Genomic DNA, 22889 nt, shown 5'->3' with positions numbered 1-22889 from the left:
GGGGGTACCTGATAAAACAAGAATGGCAAGGCATTGGTTGTTGGATCTGGATAAGTCCAGAGTGGTTACTTGTAGTCTCTGCTTTTATGTAATTTGGAAATTTTCCCAACAACAAAACACGTCTTGGGAACTTCTCTCGCTTCTATTGCAGAGGTTTCAGGTTTGATCATTGGTTGGAAAAATAAGATCCCACAGGCCATGCAGTGACTCCAAAAAGAAAAAATCAGGATTTTCTATTTTTAGGCACTGTTTCTCAATCTTGCCTTGGCACCCCTACCTGGGCAACAGGCTGGCATTATCCTTTCCTCAATCCTGTAAAGTGGCTTCTCTACCTGTGTGCAGGTGTGGATTGCAGGTGCAGTTGAAATAGAGACCCTCTCAGCCCTTGGAGCAGTCATAGGACCTAAGGCAGAGGGTGGGGCTCTTGGAGCAGTCAGAATTTCTGCCCTGGTAGCCTGGGGCCATAAGTAGCCTCAACCATCTACCCTAGGTTGCTGTTCTGATAATCACTGTCTTTGAGCCAAGGGGTGAAAAAACACTGACTCAAGACTGTTCCTGCTAAAAAAGTAAATATTCCTTGGGAGGAGTTGACTCAGCAAGCTATTATCAACTCTTAACACCTCAAGTGCTTCAGCTATCAACTCTCCTGATCCTGACAGCTGAGTGACACCTCCCCTGGATAATGGGTGAGTTTTGGACTATGGCCAAGATTGGGTGGGATAAGACCCTGGGGAAAACAGTGAGCTGGGCTCCACAAGGATGTTGGCCTGAGGCGAAATGGGGAGGAAAGATTTTGAGAAGTTAGATTCGGGTGGTGGTGGTATTGGGAAGAATTGTGGGCAGGGGTGTCCCAGGGAACCCCAGAAGGAAGAAGTCACATACTGATTCTTCTCAGAACAGAGCTCCTTCTAGGCTGCTTCATAGCAGTGTCATGTAATAGTTCCACATGGAGAAGTAACTCACCAAGAAACTTCCCAGGTCTCTACCCCCCACAGATTTATGTACACCTTAAATTTTACCAAGTCGTTAAAGGACTTTGCTCAGGGGAATTCTTATGTTCAGTTCAGTCACTCAGTCGTGTCCGACTCTTTGTGACCCCATGGACTGCAGCACACCAGGCTTTCCTGTCCATCACCAACTCCCGGAGCTTATTCAAACTCATGTCCATTGAGTTGGTGATGCAATCCAACCATCTCACCCTCTGCTGTCCCCTTCTCCTCCCACCTTCAATCTTTGCCAGCATCAGGGTCTTTTCAAATGAGCCAGTTCTTTGCATCAGGTGGCCAAAGTATTGGAGCTTCAGCTTCAGCATCAGTCCTTCCAATTAATATTGAGGACTAATTTCCTTAGGATGGACTGGTTGGATCTCCTTGCAGTCCAAGGGACTCTCAAGAGTCTTCTCCAATACCACAGTTCAAAAGCATCAATTCTTTGGCGCTCAGCTTTATAGTCCAATTCTCAGATCCATACATGACTACTGGAAAAAACATAGCTTTGACTAGACAGACCTTTGTCGGCAAAATAATGTCTCTGTTCTTTAGGTTGCTGTCTAGATTTGTCATAGCTTTTCTCCCAAGGAGCAAGCATCTTTTAATTTCATGGCTGCAGTCACCATCTGCAGTGATTTTGGAGCCCCCAAAAATAAAGTCTCTCAACTGTTTCCATTTTTTTCCTAGTCTATTTGCCATGAAATGATGGTACTGGATGCCATGATCTTCGTTTTCTGAATGTTGAGTTTTAAGCCAACTTTTTCACTCTCCTCTTTCACTTTCATCAAGAGGCTCTTTAGTTCTTCTTCGCTTTCTGACATAAGGTTGGTGTCACCTGCATATCTCAATCAAATGCTCCAAGTGAGTTTTTATCCTTTTGTTTTCATTTGGGTTCCCTCAGAAGCAGAAACTGAAACACTATTTTGGGGGGAGTAGGGGTGGGAAACCAGCCCTGGACTGATTACCTTTGGAGATTTTCTTCTAATATAAGAAATTAATACTCCTATAGCTTATTTAAGGCCCAGTTATTCTGGATTTTGATAATTCACAACCAAACTTCAGTTCAGTTCAGTTGCTCAGTCGTGTCCGACTCTTTGCGACCCCATGAACCACAGCACACCAGGCCTCCCTGGAGTGTAAGTGGTTTATTTGCAAGGAGATCCCAGGAAATACAGGTAAAGGAGTGAAGAAGTGAGAAGGCAAGGGAAGAAAGTCACCAACTCCCGGAGTCCACCCAAACCAAACTTAATCCCAACCAATTCAGAATCCTACCAAGAGTGGGAAGATCCTCGGGATAAGTTCAACTCAAAGGCTACAGCAAACACTTTGAGGTGATTCAGGGAAGCTGAGGTCTTTCCAAACCAAAGAGGCAGGAATGAAGTCAACAAAGATTCAGGGGCTGCAATGAGCCCAAATGGAGCCAACAGAATGTTGGGGAGAGAGCTGGAAGTCCCTTCTACACCTAGACTGTGGTGCTTAAAGGTAGAGAGCACAGAAAAGAGACGATTAGAAGTTAGGATGGCTAAGACTTTGTGATCAGTTAGGCATCAGGGGTGAGGAGAGGGAAGAGTGAGGGAAGGATGGTCCCAGGTCTGTGGCTTGGGAAACTGGATAGACAGTGCTGCCATTTTGAGCGAGGGCACTCAGGGGAGAGAGAGATTTAGAGAGACGATCAGATTTGGAGAGGTGAGTTTTGGACCCATTGTGGTTAAGGTGCTCATGGGAGATCCGAGTGGAGATATTTTTAAGCTGCTGGATGTGGACTCTACAAAGGAGAGCAGGGCCAGAAATATTCATCTAGACCAGTCAGTCTATAGATGGGTTTCATGGCAAGGATATGTTGAGGACGGTGAGAAAATTGTGTGGGATGAGAAGACAACAGTTGGTTTGTTACCAGCATCTAAGCATAGGGAAAAAGGCCAAGTAACCTATGAAAAAGAATGGGAGGAAGTGGCAAGAGAAGAGGGCAGAAAAGAAGTGGGGTGGTGTATTCCAGTATCCAAGTGAAGGAGGAGTTTCAAGAGGGGTCATGAGCAATGTGAAACAACACACAGAAATGTCTAATAAATGCTGTCAGTGCCGAGCCTGAATTTCCTCAGCTTTTACCAGTGTAGGCAGCCAGGTTTCCAACTGCCAGAACCTGCATCTCTTTGATTCTGGACTTTCTCTGGTTTCCAAAACCTACTCTGTCCATCGACATGGAGGGCTGGAAGTGCCAGGGAATTAAGGTATACCACTTCCCCTCAAATAGTCGTCAGCTGATGGTTGCCAAAAGCTGGTGTACAACTATTTCAGCTACCTTGCCCCTTGAGCAATGTAACTCTGAGATTCAGATTCTACACCACTTCCCAGAGTTCCCTGGAACAGGATTAAGTTCTGGTTGCACACCACACTGACTTGTTTAATAACACACTCTGTGTTGACTTTCTTCCCTTGCCTTCTCATTTCTTCACTCCTTTACCTGTATTTCCTGGGATCTCCTTGCAAACAAACCACTTACACTCGAATTCTTGCCTCAGGTTCTACTTTTAGGGGAACTCAGATTATCTAGAAAGATAAGGCCTGGGAACCATCCATGGGAATGGGTTTCTGATAGCTAGCTCCATTGGTGATTTGAGTGAGAAAGTTGGGAATGGAAGGAGAGAGGCTTCATTTCAGAGAGATAAATGAATAAGAGAGGAATGATGGAGAAGATACTTCAGAAGCAAAGTTATCAAGACTTACCCGGTGGTCCAGTGGTTAAGATTCTGCCTTCCAATGCAGGGAGGCTTTGGTTCAATTCCTGTCTGGGTAACTAAGGTCCTAAATACTGCAGAGTGTGGCCAAAAATTAAAAAAACTAAAAAAGCAAAGTTACCAACTGAAGAGACAGAATGGTGACCTCACATTTCCGGTCAATAGGATTTAATCCCTCTTGCTAATCGCACCCTAACTACTGTGAGGGCTCACCTTTCTCCAACGATGCCCTGTCTTGGAGAAATGTGGTATTGCCTCTGGTGGAAGTTAATGGGCCTGCTCCCTCACCCTGATGTGGGCAGGTGACCTAGGCTAGACCATGGGATGCCCTCTCCCAAGTGTTTGAATCCTAAGTGATATAAGACTATGAAGACTAGTGAAAGGTCATTTATCACAGCACTCTGGTGCTAAAGAGACTTTTCCAAGCATTTTTGTCTCAAAAAACCTTGCAACAAATTAACTTTTGCTCCAGGTTGCCAGTGGCAGTTTGTGCGCCAAGAATCCTGATTAATAAAACAGGGCTAGAACAAAGGATTTCACAGAATGAGAATGATTTGTTTCTACTCAGAATTTTTGCTTTTCTGTAAAATCTCTTTAATAATTTAAAGCTTGTTTTATTGTACTTTTTGCATCTTTCTCCACCCCCCCCCCCAGTTTTATTGAGCTATAATTGACCTGTAACCTTGTATGTGTTTAGGGCAGCAGTCCCCAACCTTTTTGGCACCAAGGACTGGTTTCATGGAAAACAAATTTTCCATGGACCAGAGTGGGGGTGAGGGGATGGTTTCAGGATGATTCAAACACATACATTTATTGTGCACTTTATTTCTATTATTATTACATCAGTTCTACCTCATACCTTCAGGCATTAGATGCTGGGGATTGGGGACCCCGGATTAAGGTGTACAATGTGATTTTGTACATGTAGATATTGTAAAATGATTACCACCATAAGGATAGTTAACACACATATCCCCTCACATAGTTAACTTTTGTGTGTGTATGTTTGTGGTGAGAAACATTTAAGCTTTACTCTTCTAGCAACTTTCTAGTATATAATACAGTATTGTTAACTACAGTCAGCATGCTCTATGTCTCCCTATTTCTCCTCCTGCCACCCCTCTCCTAAAAGCTCCTGGCAACCACCATTCTGCTCTCTGTTTCTCTGCAGTCAACTTTTTTGTTAGATTCTAATGTAAGATGACACAGTATTTGTCTTTATCTGACTTATTTCACTTAGCGTAGTGCTGTCAAGGTTGTCACAAATGGCAGGATTTCCTACTCTTTTATGGCTATGAATTGCGTATACCTGGAGAAGGCAATGGCACCCCACTCCAGTACTCTTGCCTAGAAAATCCCATGGATGGAGGAGCCTGGTAGGCTGCAGTCCATGGGGTCGCACAGAGTTGGACACGACTGAAGTGACTTAGCACCACTGTGTATACCAAATCTTCTGTCTCCATTTATCTGTGGATGGACACTTAGGTTATTCCCATCTCTGTTTGTTGTGAATTACAATGCTGCAGTGCACATGGGGGTGAACATATATCTTCAAGATAGTGACTTAATTTCCTTTGGATGTATAAATCCTGAAGTGGGATTGCTGGATCATTCAGTTCAGTCACTCAGTTGTGTCCAACCTTTGTGACCCCGTGGACTGCAGCATGCCAGGCTCCCCTGTCCGTCATCAATTCCAATGTCAAAATGTTGAGTTGCATCATTCCTAGTAATTTGAATGATGTACTAGAAAGTCCACCTCCTCAAATGTCTTTTCCTTATGAGACGGATGATAGTTTAAGGTTAAATAATCTCCAGAACGCTTACCCAATTCAACGTCTTATTCTCTGCATCAGTTATGTTCAGTTGCTTGCTTGTGTCTGACTCTTTGCGACCCCATGGACTGCAGCACACTAGGCCTCCCTGCCCATCACCAACTCCCAGAGTTTACTCAAATGCATATCCATTGAGTTGGTGATGCCATCCAACCATCTCATCCTCTGTCGTCCCCTTCTCCTTCTGCCTTCCATCTTTCCCAGCATCAGGGTTTTTTCCATTGAGTCAGTTCTTTGCATCAGGTGGCCAAAGTACTGGAGTTTCAGCTTCTGCGTCAGTCCTTTCAATGAATATTCAGGACTGATTTCCTTTAGGATTGACTGGTTTGATCTCATAGCGTAGTTCTATTTTTAATTTTTTTGAGGAACCTGCATATTGTTTTCCATAGTGACTGAACCAATTTATATCTCTACCAACAGTTCACAAAGGTTACATTTTCTCTACATCCATCCCAACACAGTTTTCTCATGTCTTGTTGATAATAACCATCCTGCGTGAGATGATACCGCATTGTGCTTTTGATTTGCATTTCCATGATGTTTAGTACATACTTTTCATGTACCTGAGAAGCCATTTGTATATACTCTTTGGAAAAATGTCTATTCAGGGCCTTGGCCCATTTTAAAATTAGATTATTTCGGTTTTATGCTATTTATGCTATTGAATTGTATGAGGTCCTTACATATTTTGGATATTAACCCCTTATCAGATATATGGTTTGCAAATGTTCTCTCCATTCCATAGGTTGCCTTTTCCTTTTGTTGATTGTTTCCTCTGCTATAGAGAAGCTTTGTGGTTCAATGTATTTTTTAAATTTTTTTATTCGATGTTTCTTTTTGCTTTTGTTGCTTATGCTTTTAGTGTTATATCCAAAAAGTTATTACCAAGACCCATGTCAAGGAGATTTTCCCGTTTTCTTCTAGGAATTTTATGGTTTTGAAGAGGAAAAGTTAAACTTTTACATAACCTCCTTCTCCTTCTGCTTCTGCAACTTGGCTTGCCCCTTGCAAAATCTAGATCATGTAGGTCACATAGTCTCAGAAAGTGGGGACTTGAAATACTAGGAACTAGTATTTATCCTACTCACCCTTGTCCTGCTCTTTGCAATCGCTCAGCCCCTGCAAACCTGCTTAATCATGCCTGTCCAGGCCAGGCACCCCCCTCCCCATTTTGACTGCTGTTCCCAAGAGCAAAACCCCTTAGTTTAAACCAGCCTATTAACAGCTAGTGTTGCCCACTACAGTCTGTCTATAAAAACTCTGTAACCCCTTTGTTCGGGGTGTTAACTCCTCTGGGCCTGCCGGCATAACAAACCTGAGTTCTCCAACTCTCTGAGTGTGGTGCTTGGTTTCTCGAGTACTGGTTTCTGCAACAGTTTCAAGTCTTATATTTAAGTCTTTAATCCATTTCAAGTTAATGTTTGTAAGTGGTATAAGATATGGATACAGTTTCATTCTTTGGCATGTCAATGTCCAGTTTTCCCAACATTTATTGAAGAACTACTCAGATTTTTTTTTTCTGATAACCTGTGTTCAATGTGGAAAGTTAAGAAAGTACAGGAAAGTATTCCAAAGAAGGGTGGAAAAACACCTTATAATTCCATTGCTTAAAGGCAAATACTATTGATTTAGTTGAGATGGTACCATGTATGCAATTTAGTATACAGTTTATGGAATATGGCATACTTCTTTTTTAAAAGTTAAGATAACATACATCATTTCTTTATTTCAATAACAACTTCTCGAATACAATTTTAATGAGTCAGAATGTTGTCTTATGGATATAACATACTTTTCTAAAATTTTTCCACCATCATTTAACATTCTCTCTCAAAACTCTTATCATAAAAAATAATTTCCAGAGCAACTTCTTTCATAAATCTTGGCCTGGCAGTTCTGATTCTGTCTTCAGGCTTGATTCCCAGAAGTGGAGTTATTGTTTCAAAAGGAATGAACATTTTAAAAGCTCCAGAGAGCTTATGCCAGAATCATGTCCAGATAATAAGATACCAATTTATATTTCCACCAGTGCTCTTCATGGGATTTTTTTTAAATGGTTAATGTGACAGAAGCCAGCTATTTCATTTCTTTTTTCTTTGATTTGGATTGATTCAGTTTCCTTCCTTCTGAATTATCTATCTTTGTGCTAATATTTTTCTCAAGGATTTATATGAACTCTTTATTAAAACTATTACCCTGTTTCATTTCTGAAAACATGTTCCTGTCTCATTGTTTACCTTTTCAGCTGATTATGATGCTTTTAGCCATTCAACCATTTACAGTTTATACAGTTAAGTCCAGGAAACACTTTCCTTATGAAAATATCTTTGAGTTTTTCACTGTTTTAAGCTTGTAAAGTCTCCCTCATCCCAATTTTTAATAAACATTCATTTTGGATAGTGTGTCTTGAATTTTCTGTTTAGTAATATTTTCCACTGATGCTGTGTTTTGCCCACTTTAAAAAAAATTAATTTATTTTTTATTGAAGGATAATTGCTTTACAGAATTTTGCTGTTTACTGTCAAGCTTCAACATGAATCAGCCATAGGTATGCGTATATCCCCTCCGTTTTGAACCTCCCTCCCATCACCCTCCCCATCCCACCCCTCTCTGTGTTGATAAAGACCACTGTTTGAGTTTTCTGAGCCATACAGCAAATCCCCGTTGGCTATCTATTTTACATATGGTAATGTAAGTTTCCATGTTACTCTTTCCATACATTGCACCCTCTCCTCCTCTCCCCCCATGTCCATAAGTCTATTCTCTATGTCTGTTTCTCCATTGTTGCCCTATAAGTAAATTCTTCAGTACCATTTTTCTAGATTATGTATATGTATGTTAGAATATGGTATTTATCTTTCTCTTTCTGACTGACTTCACTCTGTTTAATAGGTGCTAGGTTCATCCACCATATTAGAACTGACTCAAATTCATTCCTTTTTATGGCTGAGTAATATTTCATTGTGTATATGTACCACAGCTTCTTATCCATTCATCTGTTGATGGACATCTAAGTTGCTTCCCGTTTTCTAGCTATTGTAAATAGTGGTATAATGAACAATGGGATACATTTGTCTTTTTCGATTTAGGTTTCCTCAGGGTATATGCCTAGGAGTGGGATTGCTAGGTCATATGGTGGTTTTATTCTTAGGTTTTAAGGAATCTCCATACCGTCTTCCATAGTGGCTGTATCAATTTACATTCCCACCAACACTGCAAGAGTGTTCCCTTTTCTCCACACCCTGTCCAGCATTTATTGTTGGTAGACTTTTTGATGATGGCCATTCTGACCGGTGTGAGGTGATATCTCATTGTAGTTTTGATTTGCATTTCTCTAATAATGAGTGATGTTGAGCATCTTTTCATGTGTTTGTTAGCCATCTGTATGTCTTCTTTGGAGAAATGTCTGTTTAGGTCTTTTTCCCACTTTTTGATTGGGTTTGTTTTTCTGGCATTGAGTTGTATGAGCTGCTTGTATGTTTTGGAAATTAATCTTTTGTCAGTTGTTTCACTTGCTTTTATTTTCTCCAATTCTGAGGGCTGTCTTTTCACCTTGCTTACAGTTTCCTTTGCTGTGCAAAAGCTTTTAAGTTTAATTAGGTCCCACTTGTTTACTTTCTTTTGCCCACTTTTGATTGATGTGTTTATTAATCCTTTTAATTTTAACCTTGTGTAATTACATTTCAGGTTGTCTTTTATAAGCAGCGCATAATCATATTTTGTTTTTAGCCTAGTCTGAGCAAGACTATATTACAGAGTGTAAAACATTTACAATTAGCATAAGAATTGATGCATTTGCTCCAATTTCTGGAATCTTTTTCATACTCTCCTTTTGGCTCATTTGCTATATTTTCTACATTTTCTTCTCACTTGCATTGTTTTCTTTTCTTTGGTGATAATTTGAAAGGTGGTTCTTCATTCTAGTAGTGATTGCCTTTAAGTTCATTAGACGTAACCCTTAAACTGTGCTTCTTCAGTTGTCAAAATGAAGAGCAAATGAGTAATTTTTTTATATCATCCATTTAACAATTAATAGGTTTTATTTTTGTTTTTCTTGTTTTGCTTTTACATCCACAAATTCTCATCTTTACTAATGTAATCTAGGGTCATAAAACTTCTCCATCCATGGGATTTTCCAGGCAAGAATACTGGAGTGGGTTGCCATTTCCTTCTCCAGGGGATCTTCCCAAACCAGGGATCAAACCCAGGTCTCCTGCATTGCAGGGAGACTCCATACCCTTTGAGCCATCAGGGAAGTCAATTTATTATATAAATGTTCTTTTTTAAGATTTGGCTTTGGATTTTGCATTCAATTTAGTAATCATATTTCCAACAATTATTTTCATTAAACTAAATATTTAATTGACTTTCTACTTTGCTGCCAACCTTTTTATGGTGTGGTACAATGTCAAATAAGAATTACCTGGAGATTTTTTTTATACATTCACATTCCCTGACTCTACCTCCCATGTAGATATTCTAATTGTATGCATCTAGCACAGCCTTTGCATGACCCTTCTCTGGCTTCAGCCTTATTGTACTCTGACAATTGTAGCTGAATTGCTGCAGGGGAGGTTGTGGGAGAAAGGGTGGGGGAGGAGGGAAAGGGAGGACTTTAAGAAAGGGTTTCCTGGGAGGAGGAAGAATTCCTAGTTTTCCAATAAGTCCAGATGATGCTGAAAGCTTCTGTTTACAGTTGCCACAACCACCCTTATCTCCAATCCCCAGTTAAGAACTGAAGATTGAGAAAAAGGTTTGAGAAGTGATTTTGAAGCAGGAGGGTAGGGGGCAGGGCACAACCTTTAAAAGAATGACAGAGCCCGAGAACATGACATAAACTGATTAAAACCAACTAGGTTCAAGATGGTGGATAAGTTGACTTGCAGTCGAACTTGAGCCTCAGCATAAGCTTGTTGTAACACATCAGCATGCTCAATGACATACCCACAGGCACCATGACAGTTCCAAGGCCCACCAGAAAGACAAAAAGTGAGCAGTGGCCCAGTTCCTAGAAATCCCTACCCTTCCCCAAAGTAGCTGGAATACTCCTCCTACTCATTCAGTTCAGTTCAGTGACTCTTTACGACCCCATGGACTGCAGCACACCAGCCTTACCTGTCCATCATATTAGACTATGAAATTCAGTTCAGTTTAGTCACTCAGTCATGTCCAACTCTTTGTGACCCCATGGACTGCGGCACGCCAGACCTTCCTGTCCATCACCAACTCCTGGAGCTTACTCAAACTCATGTCCATCCAGTAGGTGATGCCATCCAACCATCTCATCCTCTGTTGTCCCCTTCTCCTCCCACCTTCAATCTTTCCCAGCATCAGGGTCTTTTCAAATGAGCCAGTTCTTTGCATCAGGTGGCCAAAGTATTGGAGCTTCAGCTTCAGCATCAGTCCTTCCAATTAATATTTAGGACTGATTTCCTTTAGGATGGACTGGTTGGATCTCCTTGCTGTCCAAGGGACTCTCACAGTCTTCTCCAACACCACAGTTCAAAAGCATCAATTCTTTGGCACTCAGCTGCCTTTATAGTCCAACTCTCACATCCATACATGACTACTAGAAAAACCATAGCTTGGACTAGAGGGACCTTTATTGGCAAAGTAATTTCCCTGCTTTTTAATATGCTATCTAATTTGGTCATAGCTTTTCTTCCAAGGAGCAAGCATTTTTTAATTTCATGGCTGCAGTCACCATCTGCAGTGAGTTTGGAGCCCATAAAAATAAAATCTCAACTGTTTCCATGTTTCCCCATCTATTTGCCATGAAGTGATGGGACTGGATGTCATGATCTTAGTTTTCTGAATGTTGAGCTTTAAGCCAACTTTTTCACTGTCGTCTTTCATTTTCATCAAGAGGCTCTTTAGTTCTTCTTCACTTTCTGCCATAAGGGCGGTGTCATCTGCATATCTGAGATTATTGATATTTCTCCCAGCAATCTTGATTCCAGCTTGCATTTCATTCTGCCCAGCATTTCACATGATGTACTCTGCATAGAAGTTGAATAAGCAGGGTGACAATATTCAGGCTTGACGTACTCCTTTCCCGATTTGGAACCAGTCTGTTTTTCCATGTCCAGTTCTAACTGTTGCTTCTTGACCTACATACAGATTTCTCAGGAGGCAGGTAAGGTGGTCTGGTATTCCCATCTCTTTATTTTCCATAGTTTGTTGTGATCCACACAGTCAAAAGCTTTGGTGTAGTTTATAAAGCAGAAATAGATGTTTTTCTGGAACTCTCTTGCTTTTTCTATGATCCAGCGGATGTTGGCAACTTGATCCCTGGTTCCTCTGCCTTTTTGAAATCCAGCTTGAACATCTGAAAGTTGTTGTACTCTGTACATAATATACTGTTGAAACCTGGCTTGGAGGATTCTGAGCGTTACTTTGCTAGCATGTGAGATGAGTACAATTATGCAACAGTTTGAACATTCTTTGGCATTGCCTTTCTTTGGGATTGGAATGAAAACTGACTTTTCCAGTTCTGTGGCCACTGCAGGGTTTTCCAAATTTGCTGACATATTGAGTGCAGGACTTTGACAGCATCATGTTTTAGGATTTGATATAGCTATTGTCAACGAAAAAAAAAAAGATGTACAACTTGAGAGTTGTGAGTTAAGTTTTATTTGGGGCAAAATGAGGACTGCAGCCCAGGAGGCAGCATCTCAGATAGCTCTCAGAGACTGCTCCAAAGGGGCAGTGGGGGAAAGTCAATATATAAGGTTTTGGTGAATGGAGTTCTATGCCATGAAGCACTCATTTTACAAAAGATTTTTGTGAGTCATGAGGTCACCCTGAAGGGATTTAGTGCTTCTCTAGATATGAGGAGATACAAGGATTGAGATCATAAAATCTGTTGCTAAAAACATCCAACTATCTGAAGACCTGTCCCACCAGATTCCCTGGAGCACAGAGTGCCTCACTCCACCCTGAACTCCCTCAGGGATTGTTGAAGGTCAACAGAAGCAGCATGGGGTTCAGTCTCTGTAGATGCAGATGGCAAATGCCTTTGTTGTTCAGTCATTGGCAGTGCTCTTGGTAAGTGCCATTTGTGGTCATAAATCCGACCATACTTTGGGGGGCATTTCATGACCATTTTACCCCATGTTGCTAGGAAGGCTCATTCCCAGTTCTGAAGAAGGTTTTGGTGATAAGACACTCGATGTGCTATTACTGGACTAGGTCTTAATAGTCAAAGATCTCTGGACACCTGTCTTCTAGTTATGGTCCAGGAAAGTATTCCCTCTCACTGCATCTTTTCATACCTAGAGGTACACTATTACAATCATTCATCATTATCGAGCTATACATTTGATCAGCTGCTTCAAGTCTAGTCATCATTTTTGTTGGAGGCTCAGTCATACACTTGGTAATATAAGAAATAATAATCTTGTGAAACAAGCAAAATACAAATGGTATAGTGAATAACATTAGTGGAATTAAAAGTAAATATTTTAGCCATGAGCCTCCCACACCAAACCAGTTTTTTTTTTTAAAGATCATCAAGACTAGGGAATGGGTCACTATAAGTAGAAATCTGATTAAAGTATTTATCAAGTATGAAAATATAGCATTCACTTTGAATTATACCACAGGTATCTTCCCCAAATGCTGTAAGGTGTCAAAGGCCTTGCAGTTGTGTAGCACTGCCTTTCTTATCATAGAGATCTCAGAATTCAATAGGCTAATAGCCCGGTTACTAACATTTAAAGCTTATGAAAGTTGTTAAGGCTTCGATATGGTCAGTTACATCCTCCAACCCCATTGAAGGGGCACACACACAACACACAAGTTGCTAAATGGTCATGCCAGTAGAATACAGGTCTTTGACCCACTGGGATCATACCAATGGTAGATTGGTTGGGGTTACCTCTAATTTGTTAACATGTATGACCTTAAATTCATGGGAATCCCAGGCTATACCTTTGTATCCATCCCTGTAGATGTCAGGCCATAAATTAGTGCCACAAATCCACTGAGTTCCATACCAATCACTCTCTCTAAGAGTAATAATAGGCATAGTTCATAAAGCACCCAGCTTTGTCTCATAATTACCAGGTTGATCATTTTTAGTATGATTTAACCATTCCCAACATAGAGGAGCCTTTAAACTTAAATGACCAAGGCCGGGTGTTAACCATGTAGATCCACCCTATAATTGTGAGAGTTTTCCTTTTAATTGATGAGAGGTTAATTTTTTTTTATTGAGACTTAGCTTGTCACTCTGCTTGAGTTTGAATGACCCTAAGAGAAAACTTAATCTATGGACAGCATCAGAGCAAGTATTATTAATTGGCCATGTGAGAGGATCTCATCTGGTAATATCATGAATAGATACAACAGGACTGAACACTCATCTAAAATAAATTTCCTAGGGGGTATCCAATCAGAGCCCTAGAGAACAGAAATCCACCAAGGTAACCCAGAAGTACTAGGCACAAGTATTTGGCCACAATCCAACAATTGGATTGAGTTTTAAACTAGCATAGAATCGTGTCCATGATAGAAAACATGTGGTTGATAGTCTTAGGTCCAAGAAATCAAGAATACATGATAAATGATTGTAAAAGTCAGATCAGCATCTTGGGCAAGCAGTCTACTTGTGATGTTGCCTTCTTCTCATCCTCATGTATTATAGTTTCCTCTGTTTGAGCTTTGTTTAAGGTGAGTTTGAGGTCAGCAGGCCCCTCTGTAGACCAGCCCAGCTTAGGGGTCTTTCGAAGTGGGAGTTAACCCAAGAGTCAATTTCCCTTCAGTTTCACTGTGCATGAGCTAGTGAAGAGTACCTGATAGAAAGGTCCTTCCAGGTTGGAGACAGTTCCTTAAATTATGTCTTCTTCCAGTCTTGATTGCAGGTCATGTGTGAGGCATCGTATCTTTATCCAAAAGACAGATTACTGAGATAAGCTTCAGAAACAACCTTAGAGTGTCCTTTAATGAATCAATTAAATTTTACATTCAGTTCAGTCACTCAGTCATGTCCGACTCTTTACAACCCCATGAATAGCAGCATGCCAGGCCTCCCTGTCCATCACCAACTCCCAGAGTTCACTCAGACTCACGTCCATCAAGTCAGTGATGCCATCCAGCCATCTCATCCTCTGTCGTCCCCTTCTCCTCCTGCCCCCAATCCCTCCCAGCATCAGAGTCTTTTCCAATGAGTCAACTCATCGCATGAGGTGGCCAAAGTACTGGAGTTTCAGCTTTAGCGTCATTCCTTCCAAAGAAATCCTAGGGCTGATCTACTTCAGAACGGACTGGTTGGATCTCCTTGCAGTCCAAGGGACTCTAAGAGTCTTCTCCAACACCACAGTTCAAAAGTATTAATTCTTCAGTGCTAAGCTTTCTTCACAGTCCAACTCTCACATCTATACATGACCACTGGAAAAACCATAGCCTTGACTAGACGGACCTTTGTCGGCATAGTAATGTCTCTGCTTTTCAATATGCTATCCAGATTGGTCGTAACTTTTCTTCCAAGGAGTAAGTGTCTTTTAATTTCATGGCTGCAATCACCATCTGCAGTGATTTTGGAGCCCCCCAAAATAAAGCCTGACACTGTTTCCACTGTTTCCCCATCTATTTCCCTTGAAGTGATGGGACCAGATGCCATGATCTTCGTTTTCTGAATGTTGAGCTTTAAGCCAACTTTTTCACTCTCCACTTTCACTTTCATCAAGAGGCTTTTTAGTTCCTCTTCACTTTCTGCCATAAGGGTGGTGTCATCTGCATATCTGAGGTTATTGATATTTCTCCTGTCAATCTTGATTCCAGCTTGTGCTTCTTCCAACCCAGCATTTCTTGTGATGTATTCTGCATATAAGTGAAAAAAGCAGGGTGACAATATATAGCCTTGACATACTCCTTTTCCTATTTGGAACCAGTCTATTGTTCCATGTCCAGTTCTAACTGTTGCTTCCTGACCTGCATATAGGTTTCTAAAGAGGCAGGTCAGGTGGTCTGGTATTCCCATCTCTTTCAGAATGTTCCACAGTTTATTGTGATCCACACAGTCAAAGGCTTTGGCATAGTCAATAAAGCAGAAATAGATGTTTTTCTGGAACTCTCTTGCTTTTTCGATGATCCAGCAGATGTTGGCAATTTGATCTCTGGTTCCTCTGCCTTTTCTAAAACCAGCATGAACATCTGGAAGTTCACGGTTCACGTATTGCTGAAGCCTGGCTTGGAGAATTTTGAGCATCACTTTACTAGTGTGTGAGATTAGTGCAATTGTGCAGTAGCTTGAGCATTCTTTGGCATTTCCTTTATTTGGGATTGGAATGAAAACTGACCTTTTCCAGTCCTGTGGCCACTGCTGAGTTTTCCAAATTTGCTGGCATATTGAATCCAGCACTTTCACTGCATCATCTTTCAGGATTTGAAATAGCTCAACTGGAATTCCATCACCTCCACTAGCTTTGTTTGTAGTATGCTTTCTAAGGCCCACTCGACTTCGCATTCCAGGATGTCTGGCAAACACCCTCTTCCAACAACACAAGAGAAGACTCTACACATGGACATCACCAGATGGTCAACACCAAAATCAGAGTGATTATATTCTTTGCAGCCAAAGATGGAGAAGCTCTATACAGTCAACAAAAACAAGACCAGGAGCTGACTGTGGCTCAGACCATGAACTCCTTATTGCCAAATTCAGACTGAAATTGAAGAAAGTATGGAAAACCACTAGACCATTCAGGTATGACCTAAATCAAATCCCTTATGACTATACAGTAGAAGTGAGAAATAAATTTAAGGGCCTAGATCTGATAGAGTGCCTGATGAATTATGGAGAGTTTTGTGACATTGTACAGGAGACAGGGATTAATACCATCCCCATGGAAAAGAAATGCAAAAAAGCAAAACGGCTGTCTGGGGAGGCCTTACAAATAGCTGTGAAAAGAAGAGAAGTGAAAAGCAAAGGAGAAAAGGAAAGACATAAACATTTGAATGCAGAGTTCCAAAGAATAGCAGGGAGAGATAAGAAAGCCTTCCTCAGCGATCAATGCAAAGAAATAGAGGAAAACAACAGAATGGGAAAGACTAGAGCTCTCTTCAAGAAAATTAGAGATACCAAGGGATCATTTCATGCAAAGATGGGCTCGATAAAGGACAGAATGGTATGGCCCAGATAAATTTTACATTAATATACCCTAACAGCAAAGAAATATACAGGAAATGAGCCTTAGTAGATACAGACCTCCATTAACAAACTGAACTTTAACATTCATTGAAACATCTTTTTCTCCCTAAAATCACTGTCATTTTTACCAAATATAACCAAACTAAGACCTGTTTGTAATATAGGGCTGGTCTCAATAAACTTGGCCTGATGGTTTATGTGGAGAAGGCAATGGCACCCAACTCCAGTACTGTTGCCCGGAAAATCCCATGGATAGAGGAGCCTGGTAGGCTGCAGTCCATGGGGTCGCTAAGAGTCAGACACGACTGAGCGATTTCACTTTCACTTTCCACTTTCATGCACTGGAGAAGGAAATGGCAACCCACTCCAGTGTTCCTGCTTGGAGAATCCCATGGACGGAGAAGCCTGATGGGCTGCAGTTCATGGGGTTGCACAGAGTCAGACACGACTGAAGTGACTACTCAGCAGCAGCAGCAGCAGATGACGTATGTAACAATAATTGATCAAAGAATTTTTTGCTTTGCTGAGACTTTTATAGAGTCTCAGACTGAACTTTTATCTGATAAAGTTACTAGAAACTAAGAGCTCCCAATCTCTGGAGGGTTCAGATAGAGAGAAAAGATAAATGTTTCAATTTGTTTATAAAATACAATTTTACCAAATTACTCTCATAATTAGTGTGAGAGGAAGGTTGGTCTTTTTTTTTTCTTACACCTGGAAAACACAGATTCAAATCAGTAATTTTTCAGATAGAAATCATAAAAGTTATAAGCATATTCACCAGTTCATTCAGTCTTTTGTTAACCTTGGTGAAGTCATGGGGTTTTCTATTAGAATCCTTACCCAGTTCAGAAACTGATATTTATCTAAAAGTCCTTGTTATAAATCTTGTTGAAAAGGTGAAACTTGGTTAGTGCTATGACAATATTTTGAGATAGTAACTAGAATTATGACTGATAACATTTAACCCAAACATATCAGAATTTTAAGAACTCCATACAGTTTCTAGGATATCTATATTAATAACATTTACCATGACCAACCTAGACAGCATATTAAAAAGCCCAAAGAATTGATGCTTTTGAACTGTGGTGTTGGAGAAGACTCCCTTGGACAGCCAGGAGATCCAACCAGTCCATCCTAAGGAAATCAGTCATGAATATTCATTGGAAGGACTGATGCTGAAGCTGGAGCTCCAATACTTTGGCCACCTGATGCAAAGAACTGACTCATTGGAAAAGACCCTGATACTGAGAAAGATTGAAGGTGGGAGAAGGGGACGGCAGAGGATGAGATGGTTGGATGGCATCACAGACTCAATGGACATGAGTTTGAGTAAACTCTGGGAGTTTGTGATGGACAGGGAGGCCTGGCATGCTGCAGTCCATGGGGTCACAAAGAGTCAGACAGGACTGAGCAACTGAGCTGAACTGAACATTTACCATACAATATAACACCGAGACTTTTTACTCACTTGACAATACTTCCCATCTAATTCTGTATACAAAATGAACGTAATTAGTGTAATATCTTTCTTTGGGATGTTTCAGGGGCCCTCTGAAGCATCCCAAAGTTAGCTAGAAATCTTCTTCATTAGAATTATTTAGGAAGTTTTGTCAACAAATATCAAAAAGATTTAGAACACTCAGTCAGATAGGCTTATAGGTCATTGTGAAACAATGGCTATGTACTTAGCCAAAATAACAATAAAGGATTTCAGACCAGACCATTTAAGAGATAAAGAGACTTAAATCTATTATCAAAGGCGGTTCAGTATCTGAAGAAAAGGTGTCCTCTTAACAGAGAGAAAAGCTAAATTCAAGTTTTTGCACCAGCTTACTTTACTTAAAAGGTAAACCTAATTAACTTTATTTTAAACTTCAGTTCAGTTCATCCCCTCAGCTGTGTCCGACTCTTTGTGACCCCATGAATCGCAGCACGCCAGGCCTCCCTGTCCATCACCAACTCCCTGAAGTTCACTCAAACTCACGTCCATCGTGTCAGTGATGCCATCCAGCCATCTCATCCTCTGTCATCCCCTTTTCCTCCTGCCCCCAATCCCTCCCAGCATCAGAGTCTTTTCCAATGAGTCAACTCTTCGCATGAGGTGGCCAAAGTACTGCAGTTTCAGCTTTAGCATCATTCCTTCCAAAGAACACCCAGGGCTGATCTCCTTTAGAATGGACTGGTTGGATCTCCTTGCAGTCCAAGGGACTCTCCAACACTTAGTTTAGCACAAACAACCCTTAGAAGTTCAGGTTACCCCAATCTGGAGAGACTATTTTAGACAGACATTCCTAAAGCATCATTATCCTTTTTTTTTTTTTTAACATCATTATTCTTAACAGAGTTTATCTAAAGGCTCATATCTCATTTACGTTTTTTTAGAAGTTTTTTCACTGGAGGTAATTTCCTTGCTGACAAACTTGTAACATATATAATATTTAACTTATATTAAAACTAAGTACAATAAAAATATTCTGCTTAATGTTAATTACTCTTAGACATGTCTACATTATTTAGATAAACAAATAAACATTAATATCAGATGTTTAACACTAAATATTTCCCAGTTCACATGAACCTGAAATTCATTTAGGTTAATTTCTCTTGTATTTGGAATTATTTGATTTGTAAATGCTTACTTTTTTTTAAGGCCAATTAGATTAGAGCTCATTTACAAACTGATCTCAGCAATATTATCCAAAAAAAACAAAGACACACACTGAGATATACATATATCCAAATAGATACAAGAGATCCTATAGCTTTGTTTTCCAAACTTAGTTATGAATAAAAAATGGTTGGAATAAGATTTTTAAAGGCTTTGTTTCCTTTTTTTTTCTTTTTGGTTTCAGAAATTAGATGTGGTCTAGATAAGTGATCCCCCCAAAAAAGTTTCCCCTCCCAAGGGGTTCCCAGGTGGAGTGCAAAACCTTACAGTGAGCAATTCCCACATTAGCTCAAGCAGTTTGTACCAGATGTCTGTGCACTCAAACCAAACCAACAAAACAAAACCAAACCAGAACTTCACCAGCCAGGAGTCAAACTGCAAATGAAACAAAAGGCAAAGAGATGCCCAGAAATCAAAAGCCAAGTGGCAAGAATGCCCCCAAAAACTGGTAAGTGATGCCCAGAAATCAAAAACCAAATGGCATAAATGTCAAACGTGACTTTCCATTTCCACTAGCCCTGCGACCTGGCAAAGTCAGTGCTAGCAGCCTTTTTTTAGTTTTGCTATAGTTTCAAGCAATTTCTTGTTGATTTTCTGCAGAGAGGTTACTCTATCATTTCCTGTTTTATAAGCTTCTAGATACCAGTCAAAATAAGCACAGCCAGGCTTTTCTAATTGTGTATGCAAAGAATATCAATTTTAGAATATCAAAAGAACCCCAGTTTGGCCATTTTAGATTGAGATCTCTTTTAGTATAATGTCTCCAATTAACTAGGTACTTGCAAGTATGAGCTCCGTACTATTGTACACGATCTGGCTAGAGCTTTAGTCAGAGGCTAGCTTTCTGACCCTCTTTTGTTTCTGTTTTTGAGAGATTTTTGTTTCCCATTTTCAGCTGAATTTGTCAGGGATAAAAATCACTAATGAACTTGTGTAGTGGGCCCATGTGCTGCTTGTGAGTTTAATTCTTCCACCTGTTACCCCAGAGTTGTTTCAGCTTATCTTACGTGTCTTGGATTCTGCCTCCAGCAATCTAAAACCACCGTGGCTGCTCAGGTCACTGAATGGCCAGTTCTTATGTGTGACCCCCGGACAAGCAAGTATTTTAATTAATGAATGGGTTTCCCTATGGGACCACTGCACAGTATGAAGACTAGGCCTCCACCACTCCCGTAAATTTCTCAGTCACCTGAGAAAACCAAAACTGGCCGGGAGGAGTCTTGTCCCTTTTCTTCAAAGCAAAGCTCTCATGTACTTTCCTCACTTTTATCCTGACAAATTCTATAAAGGCAGTTAAATTGAGGAAAAGTGTCAGATCAACCTCTTACTTAACCACTCAGCCAAGACCATTTAGTCCCCTACAACGGAGCAACCTTAGCATCTTTCAGCCGAGCCCTGGGTATTCCTTGATTTTTTCCCCTAATCAAGCCCTCCCCTACCCAGTACCTTTCCACTGGGTGGATAATTCCCCTGGCATCTTTCAGCCAGCCCCCTTCCCAGTATCTTTTGCCTGGGTGGGGATTTCTTGGTATCTTTCAACCGAGCCCCACTCATTGTCTAGACCACGAGTGGGTATGCCCTGGGTGTTTCACTGGGGCCCCACCTAGTATCTTTCCTACTGTAAGGGGGCAGGTAACCTGCTTCACTGCCAAATAAAAGTCAGAATCTCAACAATACAGGAGATTCGAGAACCAGGAGAGACTTACCCAAATTCATCTGCACTCCCCGAGGAGGCAGATGGGCACAAGGGGCCACTGCTGGTACCAAAGCTCCGGTTCCTTGTGGAGTCCAGTCACAGGAAGGAGGTCCACTCTGGATTGCTCCGTCAGTTCCCCTAACTGTTGACTAAAAAAAGATGTACAACTTGAGAGTTGTGAGTTAAGTTTTATTTGGGGCAAACTGAGGACCGCAGCCCAGGAGGCAGCATCTCAGCTCTCAGAGACTGCTCCAAAGGGGCAGTGGGGGAGAGTCAATATATAAGGTTTTGGTGAAGGGAGTTCAATGCCATGAAGCACTCATTTTACAAAAGATTTTTGTGAGTCATGAGGATCTGAGGTCACTCTGAAGGGATTTAGTGCTTCTCTAGATATGAGGAGATACAAGGATTGAGATCATAAAATCTGTTCCTAAAAACATCCAACTATCTGAAGACCTGTCTCACCAGATTCCCTGGAGCACAGAGTGCCTCACTCCACCCTGAACTCCCTCAGGGATTGTTGAAGGTCAATAGGTACAGCAGCATGGGGTTCAGTCTCTGTAGATGCAGATGGCAAATGCCTTTGTTGTTCAGTCATTGGCAATGCTCTTGTTAAGTGCCAATTTGTAGTTGACACAATGAAATAGCCTATGAAATTACCCAGCCTTATAAAAACAGACAACCTCATACCCTGGGGCCGCTCTCACCTGAGATGGCCCACACTCTGTCTGTGGAATGTGTTTGTCTCCGAATATATCTACTTCTTAACTCACTTTTTTTCTCACAGAATTCTTTCTGTGATGGAGACATCAGGAAGTTTCCTGAGACCAGGTGTGTGAGCTCAGTTAAAAGATCTTGGGTTCAAGTTCCAATCTGAGCTATATTCATTCCATTTTCAAATCCCTGTCCTACCACTTTCTTGGTCTTTTCTTGAACAAGTTACTTGATCTTTGGCCCTCAATTTTCTCATCTGTAAAAATGGTTAATTCTCACTTTTCAAGATCATAATTACAGATAATCTATAAAGCAGTTAGCATGGTGCTTGACAGCAAGCTTTTAGTAAAAACTGTCATAATTGCTGTTTTATATTGATATGTCTATTGTTGTAGGGCTCCACTTTTACGCAATTCCAATTTTTACTTCCTTCTCTTGAAGTAAGTACAGATTCAACTATAACCCCTGTTTTGGAATGCAAATTCCAGCGTCCAACACCCAGTGAGGCCAAACAAACTGAAGCATCAGAGTTTGGAGCAGAGGAAGGTTTTCTGCAGGGCCAAAGATGGAGAACGGATGGTTCACTCTCAAAAATACCCTGAACGCCTCAATAGCTTTTGGGGAGAAATTTTTATAGGCAAAATTTGGCATGAGGGCTGCAGGATGTGTAAATTTCTTCTGATTGGTTGGTTGTGAAATAATGGTGGTGTTTCAGGAATCTTGTGCTCAGCCTGAAGTTACCATCCTCCACCTGGATGGGGGCCTTAGTTCCTTCAGAAGAACTCAAGAGACATTGTTATGTGTATCTGATGAAGGACCAGGACTTTGCTTTGTTGTTGTTGTGCAGTCACTCAGTCCTGTCCAAGTCTTTGTGACCCCATGGACTGCAGCACACCAGGCCTTCCTGTCCCTCACCATCTCCTGGCGTTTGCTCAAACTCATGTCCATTGAGCCGATGATGCCATTTATTTTTACCATAACCACAGTACAAAATACAGTATATGCATTTATAATGGAAATAAAAATTTTATATGAGCAATACTTGCCCTCACTAAATGCAACACATTGCTATTTTATTTTATCCTCTTCTGTGCCAT

At 40.8% G+C, this 22889-nt stretch overlaps 1 long non-coding RNA gene across 1 annotated transcript; it reads right to left on the bottom strand.

The window, feature by feature from the left end:
* Nucleotides 1-13994: 13994 nt before the first annotated feature.
* Nucleotides 13995-21325, bottom strand: LOC147339844 (uncharacterized). The gene is made up of 2 exons (XR_015159117.1): nt 21089-21325; nt 13995-14441 (listed from the first exon to the last, which is right to left on the bottom strand). It is a non-coding gene; the product is annotated as an uncharacterized LOC147339844 (long non-coding RNA).
* Nucleotides 21326-22889: the final 1564 nt, after the last annotated feature.

This window comes from Bos grunniens, chromosome X (genome assembly GCF_055505025.1).
Source record: "Bos grunniens cultivar Pamir isolate PY7600 chromosome X, Bosgru_T2T1.0, whole genome shotgun sequence".
Taxonomy (NCBI): Eukaryota; Metazoa; Chordata; class Mammalia; order Artiodactyla; family Bovidae; genus Bos; species Bos grunniens.
Note: the sequence above shows the minus strand (reverse complement) of the source record. Positions and strands in the feature narration are given on the sequence as shown.